Genomic DNA, 14,119 nt, shown 5'->3' on the forward strand with positions numbered 1-14,119 from the left:
CTGTGGATCTACTTTAAGCCTCGTAGTCTTAAGCAAAACACATCGTTATCTAAACAGACAGCGGTCAAATGGCAACATGTTGATACCATGGCCGCTGAAGGGTTGCAGGCGAATTTCTGAGACTTATACTTATCGCAGTAAGTATTGCAGTATGTATAAAATCTAGCACTTTGTTTTGTAGTCACTTCACTTGACACTTGCACATTCTATATCACGACGCAGAAAGTACCTAAATAAAAATAAATTGATGAATAAATAAATAAATAAAAGGAACTATCTGGAAGGTCGTGTTGTCTAAAGAGGTTATCTGTTTTCATTCTCTCTCTCTCTCTCTCTCTCTCTCTCTCTCTCTCTCTCTCTCTCTCTCTCTCTCTCTCTCTTAATTGAAAGAAAGGATGAAAAGGATTGACAGCGAGAAACTGAGGAGGAGAGTGTATATGAGTGAGGTGGTGGGGGAGAGGGAGGGGGAGGCCAAGGATGACATGGAGGGATGGAGTGGAAAGGTATATAAGAGAGGGGGGGGTGAGCTGGGAGCAGGGGAGTGAAATAACGGGGGACAGGACGACATGGAGGCGATTGGTCTGTGGTCACCCCGAAAGGGATTAAGGCGTCAGGCAACAGATAGATAAAGACAAACATATTTCATCTATATGTTTTGTATATTTGTTACTCCAGTTTCTCTCCATTGGCAAGCAGTGTGACACAACTTCCTCATTCTCCAAATTAAGTGTAAAGACTGATAAATTACTCTCTGCTTGTGACTGGATAAACATATAACCAACGAAAGCATTTATTTTCCACCGTGGCAAACAACGATCTCACACCTGCTCCTTAGATTACTTGAATTTACCTGGTTTTCTAGGTATAATAGGCTATAATTACAGGTGAGATTGTTAAGATTGTTACTTATACTGACGGTAAAAATACAAGTTAGAATCCTAGTGCTATATCTTACCTAACAAACTCCCTATTATTGTTACGGGGGAGGGGGGGATGGTGGTGGTTGTGATGGTGGTGGTTGTGGTTGTGGTGGTGGTGGCTGTGGTGGTGGTGGTTGTGGTGGTGGTGGTTGTGATGGTGGTGGTTGTGATGGTGGTGGTTGTGATGGTAGTGGTTGTTGTGGTGGTGGTGGCTGTGGTGGTGGTGGCTGTGATGGTGGTGGCTGTGATGGTGGTGGCTGTGACGGTGGTGGCTGTGATGGTGATGGTTGTGATGGTGGTGGCTGTGATAGTGGTGGTTGTGACGGTGGTGGCTGTGATGGTGATGGCTGTGATGGTGATGGCTGTGATGGTGATGGTTGTGATGGTGATGGTTGTGACAGCGATGGTTGTGATGGTGGTAATTATGACTCCTGGTAGTAGTTGTGATGGTAGTAGTCAAAGCGATAGTTCCTAGGATAGTACTTACAATAGCAGCAGTAGTACAATAGTTATACAAAATTGTTACAGTCACTTGCAAAAAGTAAACACGAAATCAAAATACAGATCTTTGCAAAAATTTTCATCTTATCTTCCGGAATGTGAAGCACTAAAAAAAAAAAAGAAAAAAAAAAAAAAAAAAAAGGGAATCTAAGTATAGAGTTTACATAAAAAAATATATATATATTATACAGAGGTAGAATTTATTGCAACTTTATGTAATTCCTTTTTGAACTCTTTACACACACACACACACACACACACAATCGACAGACACACAATTTTTCACTCATTTAGGAATTAATTGCAGCTTTATGCAATTATCGACTCCACACACACACACACACACACACACACACACACACACACACACACACACACACACACACACACACACACACACACAAACACACACATTAAACATAAGGACACACAATTGTCGGAGCCAGTGGCCGGAAAATGAGAATGCTCTCTCTCTCTCTCTCTCTCTCTCTCTCTCTCTCTCTCTCTCTCTCTCTCTCTCTCTCTCTCTCTCTCTCTCTCTCTCTCTCCAAAAGGCTCAAAGTTTATGATCGATTTAGAGAGGACGTTAAATGACCCGAGGTTGAGTGCGCGCGCATGTGTGTGTGTGTGTGTGTGTGTGTGTGTGTGTGTGTGTGTGTGTGTGTGTGTGTGTGTGTGTGTGTGTGTGTGTGTGTCTCCGGAACTAACTGGATTACCGAAAGGGAGATCCTGTGCCTTTTTACTCACACACACACACACACACACACACACACACACACACATTTATCACTACCAATAACACTAATCTCTCTCTCTCTCTCTCTCTCTCTCTCTCTCTCTCTCTCTCTCTCTAACTGGGGAGAGGGCAGCTTGAAGGCGATTTGGGGAAGGGAATTACGAAAGTGAACACGAGAAGGTGATGACGATTGTGACAGATTGAAGGAGTGTGCAAGAAGAAAAGAAAGAAAGAAAGAAAGTAAGATAAAAGAAAGAATAAAGAAAGAAAAGAGAAAGGTAAAGATAAAAGAAAGTCTTAAATATTCTAAGTGTGAAGAAAAGAGAAAGAAAAAATTTTGGAATATGTAGGAAAGTGTAAAATGCATGGAAATTTTTTGACAAGGGCGAAAGGAGTGCAGTATGAAAGAGGAGTGAAATGTGTGTGTGTGTGTGTGTGTGTGTGTGTGTGTGTGTGTGTGTGTGTGTGTGTGTGTGTGTGTGTGTGTGTGTGTGTGTGTGTGTGTGTGTGTGTGTGTGAGAGAGAGAGAGAGAGAGAGAGAGAGAGAGAGAGAGAGAGAGAGTCCTACAACACCTTAAAATGGCAGACATACGGACGAAAAAATAGTGACGAAATGATTACACCAGACACGCACAGAAAGAGAAGCGGAAAAGAGGCCGAATTAATTTTAACTTTAGGACGATGGAATATGAAACGCCTGAGGGGAGAGAGGGAGGGGAGAGAGGGAGGAGGGATGGAGGAGAGGGCAGAGAGGAAGATATGGAGAGATGATGAACACTCGTTGGAAAGTTGAAAAAGAAAATACAGAATGGAGGGAAATTTTGTGGGAGTGGCGGAAAAAGACTCCTAATTAAACAAAATAAAAATATATATAAATGGAAAGTATAAACGAAATTCTTAGTCCTTTCAATACGAGGACATTTTTATTTACTTCTTACTCTCTATACTGTTTTCTATACTTTTCCTTAACCCCTTCACATCAAGGATCCAGTAAGCAAAACAATCGTCTGTATTTAGCAAGACAAAACGACGCTAGTGCAGGCAGACACACTAAATACTGACAGAGATCGAGCGATTACACAGGTCCAACTTTGGCCTTAACTTGTGACCTTCACATTTGCCTGGATATTTACGAAATCGAATACATCCTTGGTTTACCCTCAACCCTTCCACCAAATCTGGGGAATTCGGATAACATATACTTTCAAGTTCACAATTCCATGTTGCCTTAGCGATTGACATAATGTTCTTAAAAACAGGAGTTAAGCTTCTTGGCTGACCCCTAACACTTCCACCCAGCTTAGTCCGAATCAGATAAAAAATTTTCTCTTACATGTTGCTTATATCTTAGAAGAATCATTATTATTATTATTACTATTATTATTATTATTATTATTTTCAACAAACAACCTCGTCATCTGCCAATATTCCTCCTTGTCTCTACAGTATACTTCTTATGTAGGCCTCTCTCTCTCTCTCTCTCTCTCTCTCTCTCTCTCTCTCTCTCTCTCTCTTATAGATGGCTTCCCTTCCATTCTCTCCCTCCTTTCACTCTCCCCCTTCCTCTCTCTCCTCTTTCCTCTCCATTTCTCCCTTTTCACTCTTTTATCTTTTTATCTTTCTTTTTCTTTCTCTCTCTCGCTCTCTCTCTTTCTCTGTACCTCGTTCGTCTTCTCCCTCCCTTCTTTTCTTCCTCCCTCCACTCTTCTTTCTTTCTACTTTCTCTCTCCTCTCTCTCTCCATCTCCTCCATTCCCCCCCCCCCTCTCTCTCTCTCCGTTCCTCCTTTTTTTTCTACTTTCTCCCCCTCACACACTTCCTTCCCTTCCTCATAATTCCTTCCTTTTATCTCCTCTCTCTCTCTCTCTCTCTCTCTCTCTCTCTCTCTCTCTCTCTCTCCGTTCCTCCTTTTTTTCTACTTTCTCCCTCTCACACACTTCCTTCTCTCCCTCTTAGTTCCTCCCTTTTATCTCCTCTCTCTCTCTCCCTTTCCTCCCTTCCCCTCACTCACTATAGGCGAGTTTCCCTCCATTCTCTCCCTCCCTTCAACTTCCATCAGGGAACATGTAACTGCAGTTCTCCTTTTGTTCTCTCTCTCTCTCTCTCTCTCTCTCTCTCTCTCTCTCTCTCTCTCTCTCTCTCTCTCTCTCACACACACACACACACACACACACACACACACACACACACACACACACAATCCCATATTTTTTCACTCCAAAAATTCGCGGTCAGAAGGAAATTGCCGAGAACTGAAAAAAAAAAAAAAAAAAAAAACTGCCGAAGCGAAAATAATATTAATCTAGTAAAGGACATTAAAGAAAAGTAAGAAAATGGCCAAGAGGAGAAGGAAATTTACCCGGGTGAGAAAGAGAATATCCAGGTGAGAAAGAAAATATCCAGGTGGGCAAGAAAATATCCAGAAAGAAAATATCCAGGTGGGCAAGAAAATATCCAGGTGGGCAAGAAAATATCGAAAGAAAATATCCAGGTGGGCAAGAAAATATCCAGGTGGGCAAGAAAATATCGAGAAAGAAACTATCCATGAAAGAAAATATCCAGGTGGGCAAGAAAATATCCAAGTGAGAAAGAAAATACCCAGATGAGAAAGAAAATATCCAGGTGGGCAAGACAATATCCAGGTGAGCAAGACAATACCCAGGAGAAAGAAAATACCCAGGTGAGAAAGAAAATATCCACAAAGAAAATATCCAGGTGGGCAAGACAATATCCAGGTGAGCAAGACAATACCCAGGAGAAAGAAAATATCCAGGTAAGAAAATATCCAGGTAAGAAAATATCCAGGTGAGCAAGAAAATATCCAGGTGAGCAAGAAAATATCCAGGTGGGCAAGAAAATAACAAGGTGAGAAAGAAAATATCCAGGTGGGCAAGAAAATATCCAGGTGGGCAAGAAAATATCCAGGTGGCAGGAAATATGTGGGTGAGAAAAAAAATGTCGAAAAGAGAAGGAAAACTATCTGATAAGGAGGATGGTCTAGGAAAAATAAAAGAAAAAAAATCATTGTAAAAAAAAAAGAAACCCGGCGAGAAAATGCCTAATGCACTAGAAAGGAAGAACTGGCGAGAGAGAGAGAGAGAGAGAGAGAGAGATAACTGGTCAAGTGAAAGAGGAAATTGTCCTCGATGGGAAACAGCATATGTGAAAAAAAAAAAAGGAAATTGTCATAGTGGGGAATGAAAAAAATATATATATTGCCAGAAAAAGAATACCGCCCAGGTGAGAAAGGAAACTCACAGGTGAGAAAAATTACAGGTGAAAACTAAACACCCGTGGTTTTGCTGTGTCCTCCTTTATCCTTCTTTAATGCTGGTTTAATACGCGTTTTAACTTTGGGTTTAATGGGTTGGTGAAGCTGGGTTTTATTAAGTAGAACCTGCGAAGACATGGGACACAGAAAACGGGGAGTGTTAAAGAGGCAGGAGAGACTAAGCTAAATTTTTCTGCCCTTTGGTCCACTTCTCTTCCTTTCTTTCTTCATTATATTCTAGCCACTAGGATTACCAGACCTTATATTCACCTACGCAGAGCCCCAGAGGTGTGAAAATATCCTAGAATGCTATACAGGCAATACATAAATGATTCTTAGCCTGGAGGACTTACTATAATGTACTTTTCAGGGGGGACTTGTGGGTAATCATATGTACAGTAAGTAATGTTCTAATAAAACTCCAATGGCAAATTTTCTGTGGATTCTGTAGATAGAATACCCGGAGGCAAAACAAGAAAAAAATCCTGACTTCAGAAGCGATTAGTTTGATAAGAAAACATTTAAAGTGGATTTTTAAGGAGTTTTTTGGGGAGAAAAAGTTATTCTATTATTATACCGCTTTTTCTCTAACTTCGGCCAAAATTGACCTCTTTCCATCCTGAATGACCAGGTGTAACAACAAATTACCAGTGCAATATGATGCTAGTCACGAAGAAGTGCTATGAGAAGGATGTAGAGTTATAGTTCTATTCTGCTATAAGGCTAGGTAAAATTAGCTGCAAAAGGACGACAATCTAGGCCAAGTTAAATTGAATGGGGTATAGGAAATTGACTCCCTAGGTACCTCAAATATTCTTTTACCTGTCTCAAAAAAGCAGTGACTTCCAAGATGAACATTAGACTGAGGTTGTTGTCACTGCTGTAACTGCTCCTCTGAGGCCACAACTATACTCCTTTCACCTTAATTTGGCCCGGATCTCCGTCATTTTGCGGCTTTATTTCACAGAGCTCACTGACAGAATAGGAGAATACTACTACGGCTCTACATCCTGTTACCTAGCACTTCTTCCTGACTAGCATCATATTTTAGTGTTAAAACTATTGTTAAGCTTCGCATGCCAAATGAAGAGACGGCAATTTTAGGCCAGGTTTGTGTAAAAGGAGTATACTAACATATATGTAGATTATACCTTATCTTGCACATAAATTAACACTCTTACAGTTCTCGCTTACGTCAATGCACCTCCTCCTTATTCTTTATTACAAAAGTTATTAAAAGCTCATATCCGACATTCTTACACGCGCGATGATCAGATACTTATTTAAAGAAAAGCGTAAGAGACCAAGTGGGGAACAAAGAGGTTACTGCATTTTCTCAAGGAGCTACAGAATAGAAAATCCTACATACCACTGACATAAACCCCAAACATCGCATAATCTCCTAATATAAGCACATGGAGAAAGTAAAAGGAAGAAAATGGAAAAGAAAATGACGAAGAAAAAGAAATCATGCTATGCGATTTAACTCTACACTCCCATGGCGTCATTTTATTCTTCACTATTATTATTATTATTATTATTATCATTATTATTATTATTATTAACAGTTTCCCTCAGATTAGTGTAGGAGCAACATTCGAAATACACAGTTTAAAAGCAATTTCCATTCAGCGCAGAAGAGCGTGTCTTTATTTGTTTTGGCTTCCGGTTTACAATTTTATTTAGGGGAGACAAAGGACCCTCAGGCTGAAGGTACGTGTGTGTGTGTGTGTGTGTGTGTGTGTGTGTGTGTGTGTGTGTGTGTGTGTGTGTGTGTCCAGAAACAGCCATATCTCTGGTGGCCGGGTCTATATCCAGCCAGAGAATTTGCATGAATGTTGCATGATTCGCTCTCCCCAATCCGTCCCAAATCATGCACGAATAAATGGATAGTCTGCATGAGAGGACGAAGGGATGGGCTAGTGAACAGATCCCTGGAAATATAGGCCTGTTGTCTCCCTAACACCTTTTCCTTAGCGATTTATTATTCACATTACACCTCATTACTCTTAAACTCCCCGACTCATTTCGACGTGAACCCAGTGGACTGCAGGATACCGGGCACCTTAACCGGTCGCTCCCAGAGACTTTTTGTTGAAGTTATGCTGAGGGATTGTTGTGATGGTATGGGGTATTATGTGGTTGTGTTGTGGTGTGGGGGCTGGATTGAGGTGTGGGTATAATGGGGTGTTTGTGTGTTGTATTTTGTGTTAGTATTGTAGCAGGGAGGGGTATTGTACTGCTGTTTGGCTTGGGGTACTCGTGTCTCTCTGTGTTGAGTGGAGGGAGGGGGAGTACACCCTGCGCAAAGGCCGTCCAGGTGAAGGTCTAAGACTTTCCAAATTTCACATTCCTATAAAAAAAAAAAAAAAAAAAAACGCGCATAATGGTTTTGGGCAAGATCTCCAGGGGCCGTTTCTAAGTGAGTGTGTGAATATGAGTGGGTGAGTGAGTGTGAGTGAGAGCAAATGTGAGTGGGTGAGTGAGTGTGAGTGGGTGAGTGAGTGTGAGTGGGTGAGTGAGTGTGAGTGAGTGAGTGAGTGGCACAGTTAGAGACAATCACTGTACTTGGCCGTCCCTGTGGGTGCGGCAAAAACACGACTGAAAAGAGAGATTGAAAATTTGCATGAGCGAGAACCGTGGAACGACAGAATAAATGGATGAAGCAATCGGATAAATGAATAGGAAGCAGTAACTTGGAAATTTCGATACGAGAAAAAGAGAGAGAGAGAGAGAGAGAGAGAGAGAGAGAGAGAGAGAGAGAGAGAGAGAGAGAGAGAGAGAGAGAGAGAGAGAGAGAGAGAGAGAGAGAGAGAGAGAGAGAATCACCAGCGTCTCAACATTTGCATCTTTGTAATACCAGAGAAAAATTAATGATATAAACCTACAATATTTATGAAAAAATATTCCATATGAGAAAAAGGGACGATGTTTACATGGCTGAACCGAAAAAAAAAAAAACAATTAACTTTCAGGTAAATATGACTCATTTCATTCATTCATTGCCAAACGCCATGTATCCCAGACGGGGTGGCCAAGGGCTTAGAGTTAATTGTTTTACAGGGAGGGGCACTAATCCTCCACCAACCCCACTTGACACGTAGGGATGCCAACAGCATCTGGTGTTCCCAGGCGGTCACCCATCCAACTACTAACCAGACCCAACGTTGCTTAACTTCGCTGATCGGACGGGAAGCAGTGTACTCAACGTGGTATGGCCGTTGGCACCTGAAGAAAACCGTCTGGCTTACCTGGAACACGAGTAGTCCCGACCGTGAGAGGTGAGTTCGTCGCTGTATCAATTATTACTATTATTATTATTATTATTATTATTATTATTATCATTATCATTGTTATTATTATTATTATTATTATTATTATTATTATTGTTATTATTATTATTAATATTATTATTATTATTATTATAAACTTGGCTATAATTAGGAAAGGTATACGGTATATCTGCCATCTTCTATCAGTCACTTCACTCCGAGGCCGTGTTTCATTTTATTTTTTACCTAAATGCGATTTTTTTTTCTTTTTTCCCGTCTGCCTGTCTGTCTGTCTGTCTCTGTCTCTGTCTGTCTGTCTGTCTGTCTCTCTCTCTACCTACTTACCTACCTACCAACCTACCTGCCTGCCTCACACTCAAGTATCTAGTTACCTGTCAGTCTGCCTCTCTCTCTCTCTCTCTCTCTCTCTCTCTCTCTCTCTCTCTCTCTCTCTCTCTCTCTCCTACCTACCTACCTACAGTACTTACCTCACACTCAAGTATCTAGTTACCTGTCAATCTGCCTCTCTCTCTCTCTCTCTCTCTCTCTCTCTCTGTAACTAACTAACAAAATCCATAACAAACCCCTTCATTTCGAAAAACCTATGATAATGAAGATGAAATCGCTCGGAAATAGCACCAAAAAAAAAAAAAATGTCCTCTGGCTAAATAAATCAAAACTTACGGCGTCATAAATAAGCATAAAAAAGTCATGGAATTTTATCGTTAACCCATAAAAGCAAAAAGTCACCCAGTTCATTTTCTCAAGGAAGCTCCCTAACACCTCTTCCTTAGCGATTTATTTTTGGATAAGGCTGGCTAATATCGGTTTGTGAGCTATTTTTGCGGAAAATGGTGACGTTAGAGCGATTTAAGTGACGCAGAAGAGGACAGTGAGGGGTAATAAGCAAAATAAATCGCTTATGAAGAGGTGTTAGGAAGCTTCCTTGACCGACCAGAATACGAGCTCTTGGCCCATATTCTCCTCGGTTAAGGAAGCTCCCCAACGCCTTTACCTATGCGATTTATTTTGCTAATCACACCTTGCCGCTCTGTTCTCTGTTACTTCACTCTAATATCACCACACCCTGCAAAATCAACATACAAAAGGACACTAACTACCCATATCTAAAAATAAATCGCTTAAGAGATGGTGTTAGGGAGCTTCTTTAACCAACGATAATACGAACCTTTTATCAGTAAACTTCTGGTCACGCCATCTCTTATCAGCATGAACCCTTTCAGTCCGATTAGGTAATAGCTAGAGTTATCTCGCTACCTGATAGTTATAGACGTGGGGAGGGGGGGGGACTTCTATCTGTCTATCTATTGCCAGACGCCTTCATCTCGTTAGGGATGGCCACAAACAAATCGCCTCCAAGTCGCCCTGTCCCCCGCCATTTCGCTGCCCCAGTTCACACCCCCTACATACACCTTTTCACTCCATCCCTCCATCTCATCCTCGGCCTCCCCTTCCCTCTCATCCTCGGCCTCCCTCTCCCTCTCCCCCTTTCTACCTCACTCCCTTCAGTAACTCTTCCACTACTGGACATCGTTTGGAAATTATATAAATTGGAGATAAATAAAAATAAAAAAATCTGTAAATAAATAAAAATCAGAAAGGCGTTACGGATTACGAGAGTTAAAGGCCATCACCCTATCTTAACCCCTTCAGTACAACGATGTATATTTCTGCTTTACTTTCGCTACCTACAGACGACTTTATTAATCTCAGTAAGGGTCAAATAAAGAAGAAAAAAAAATAAAAAATCTCCCCTCGCACTGAAAGGGTTAATGATGACTGCTTTCAATCCCACCTTCGAGAAAGTCTTCCGTAAAACCCATTAAAAATCATCAAAAATATACAGAAAAAAACAAAGACTAAAACACAAAGACATAATTGCTCTGAATGGGTGAACAAATCTCATAGTTTTTTTTTTTCCTTGTTATAGTGATGAAAGTGCTGTCTAAGTTATCTGTTGCCGGACGTCTAATCCCAGAGTTGATCCCGAGTGACTTCAACTAACTAACTAAAAAACACTTACCTCTTCACGGTATGCACCTTCCTGCCAACCCAACTTATCTCCCTCATATACTGCCAGGGTTTCCAATCCCACAGTTTATCGAAGGTGGCCTCAAGAAAAAGATAAATATAAGTAAATAAATAAATAATCCAAACTCCTCTTAACTCATCCTATCTTCATTCCCTCCTGTCAAACTCAAGCTGTCTTATGTACAGTCCAAAACAAAATTCCTGTCCTCTGTCGTTCCTTTCTCTCCATCGCCTCTGAAAATTAGTTTGTTGAATCCGGAGCAACAGACACTTATAATTTGGCCAAAGATCAGTGTCACGGTTGCTAAAGATTCTCCAGTCTATCTACCTATCTATCTATTGCCAGACGCCTTAATCCCGTAAAGGGTGACCACAAACAAATCACCTCCATGTCACCCTGTCCCCTGCCATTTCACTGCCCTTCTCCCAGCTCACACACCCCTCCCTCATATACCTCTCCACTCCATTCCTCCATCTCATCCTTGGCCTCCCCCTCCCTTTCCCCCCCCCTCCATCTCACTCATATACACTCTCCTCGTCAGTCTCTCACTCTCCAATTATCAGGTATCAGAGTCCATGGAAGGAGACGTAAGAGCGGCGACAAGATTTCTAGTTAGACTTCACACCTCCTCTTAACACCTGCCAACCCCAGCCGCCTCCCGTCACGTCCTTACAAAGAGCTACTTAAGGCTAATCCCGGCAAGGACACCACAAGCGAAAATGGCCATGATGGAAGCCTCATTAGCGACGTCATTAAAAAGGTTAATTAAAACTCCGGCACGCGCCAACTATTACGCTGATGGCAAAAGTTGATGCCGTAATGAGATGAGGGAGGCATGGAGAGGGAAGGCGGCAGTCTGGGTGAACTTGACACACTCACTCGCCTACAAGACACCTTGGCACTTTCTTGACTGACACTGGCACACCTTGACACTTCTTGACTGACACTGGCACACCTTGACACTTCTTGACTGACATATGGCACACCTTGACACTTCTTGACTGACATATGGCACACCTTGGCACTTCTTGACTGACATATGGCACACCTTGACTTCCTGACTGACATGGCACACATCTGACACGTCTTGACTTACATTTGACACACCTTGACACTTTTTGACTTATATATGACACACCTCGACACTTCTTGACTGACATGTGGCACACATTGACACTTCTTGAATGACGTATGACACACCTTTACATTTCTTGACTGACACTATCCCACCATGACACCTCTTGAATGATATTTGGTGGACTCTGACGCTTTTTGACTGATATATCTGACATGGACAAACTCTTACATTTGACTCACGCGTCCATTCATGCGGCTGACACCTACACTGACATATCTGACACACACTTCATTACGTCTGACACTTTTCACTGACGTATTTAGCCCTCTGACACTTTCTGACCTACATGCAGCACATCTGACACATACTGACACTGACATACCTGACAAACTGACACTTGACTGACGGAACCAAAACATCTGACCAGCTTAAAACTCATGAATTTTACTTTATGACACTCCTCCTTTCCCTGGACACTTCTCACACCGCTGCCGGATCCACTAGCAAACTTACAATCAATTCCGTGTCGAAAGTGAGATTTGTTTGAGAAGATTCTGTGCTTTCCTTATCTTTCCTGTGCAAATAAATCCTAGTTACCCGATTACTTTACTCGGCCTTCAAGATTTGTTTTGGCAGGAAGAAGAAGACACACAGGGAAACTTTACACTCTCTCTTCCCTGTCTTTCCTGTGAAATTAAATCATACTTACGACAGAGAAGGAGTCGTAAGAATGTTTGTGAAGCGGGACACTGATGCATCTGTATAAGCTTTCTGACAATTGATGCATACCTAACAGCTGACACATATATGACATAAAGTGGCACAAATGACATCCTCTAAACCTGAAACATCATCTCTCGACACCTGACACCCCCTTACAAACCTAATACTATGTGACATCTGACACTCCCTCACAAACCTAATACTATACGACATCTGACACTCCCTCACAAATCTAATACTGTATGACATCTGACACTCCCTCACAAACCCAATACTGCTTGACACATTTGACACTCCCTCACAAACCTAATACTATGTGACACATCTAACATTCCTTGGTTCGTATTCTTGTGACATTTTGGCTGCAACATAAATGAATTTCGTTCATAGGCAGAAAGGAATCAAATGGTGCGGCTGCACGTGAATTAAACCTAATTGTATATACCGAATAACAGATTACATTACACCAAATACAAGGCGTCAGAAAACTTAGAAAAGAGACAAACTTCAGCACACACTCACTCCTCACCCTGCCGCACCACATACACACTGCCACACTACATACTTCCGCACCACACACTGCCACTCCTAACACTGCCACACCGTACACTACAAGACCAAACATTACCACACCTCACACTGCCACACCACACACTGCTGCATCACACATTGGCACTCCTCACACTGCCACACCGCACACAAGACGCAACATTACCACACCTCACAATGCCACACACACACACAGCGCCTCACCTCAAACTACCATACATCTTACACTGCCACACTTCAAACTGCCGCACCTCACACTACCAACCCTACCGTCTCGATCTCATACACTTTTCCAGCAACACCGCCACACTTTTCACAACAAAATGTTTCATATTTATTTGGGAAAAAAATTGTAATCAGGATCTATTTCGGAAAGTCTGAATAGTGATCAGGGAACGTAGATTTTTTATTATTTAGCTTTTTTCTTTTGCAACTTTGGGGATCTGGGAGGACACACACACACACACACACACACACACACACACACACACACACACACACACACACACACACACACACACACACACAGAGGAGATTTTCAGTCAGAAGTGGTCGGGTATGAAAAAGTCTTCCACAACATTTTTGAACTAGAGATTTTCAATTATTTTATGATGATGATGATGATGACCTTTGGCACGTACGACTTGTGTAAACTTTCAGCCTTTGGTTCTTTTTTATTGCATTAAACAATTGTAGTTTCTATTCATCTAGCACTCCCCCAACCATTCACCAACTCTCACACCACCCACCTACCCTCCCAATCTTCCTCCCACCTATTCACCCACCATACCTACCTCCCACCCAATGTCTGCCTCTCCCACACACTCTCCCCGCCACCCAACCACCCACACTCCCCCTCTCCCCACCATACACTCTCATCTCCCATTCATCCACCCACTCCCCCGCTCTCCCACCCACTTTTATCAGTATTTCATCCACTTTTATACTCCCACTCTCACTTTACTCCCCACCCATTCAAACTCTACCTCCCACTTCCTTCCTTCTCTTTCTCCTAGC

The 14,119-nt window shown here is 42.0% G+C and overlaps 1 non-coding gene across 1 annotated transcript; it reads right to left on the reverse strand.

Annotated features, from left to right (window-relative positions):
• Positions 1-8,534: 8,534 nt before the first annotated feature.
• LOC145400302 (5S ribosomal RNA) lies at positions 8,535-8,653 on the reverse strand. The gene has a single exon (XR_013897409.1). It is a non-coding gene; the product is annotated as a 5S ribosomal RNA (ribosomal RNA).
• Between the last annotated feature and the right edge of the window lie 5,466 nt (positions 8,654-14,119).

The sequence above is a fragment of the Coenobita brevimanus genome, chromosome 51 (genome assembly GCF_032717465.1).
Source record: "Coenobita brevimanus isolate Jiangsu-jjx chromosome 51, ASM3271746v2, whole genome shotgun sequence".
Taxonomy (NCBI): Eukaryota; Metazoa; Arthropoda; class Malacostraca; order Decapoda; family Coenobitidae; genus Coenobita; species Coenobita brevimanus.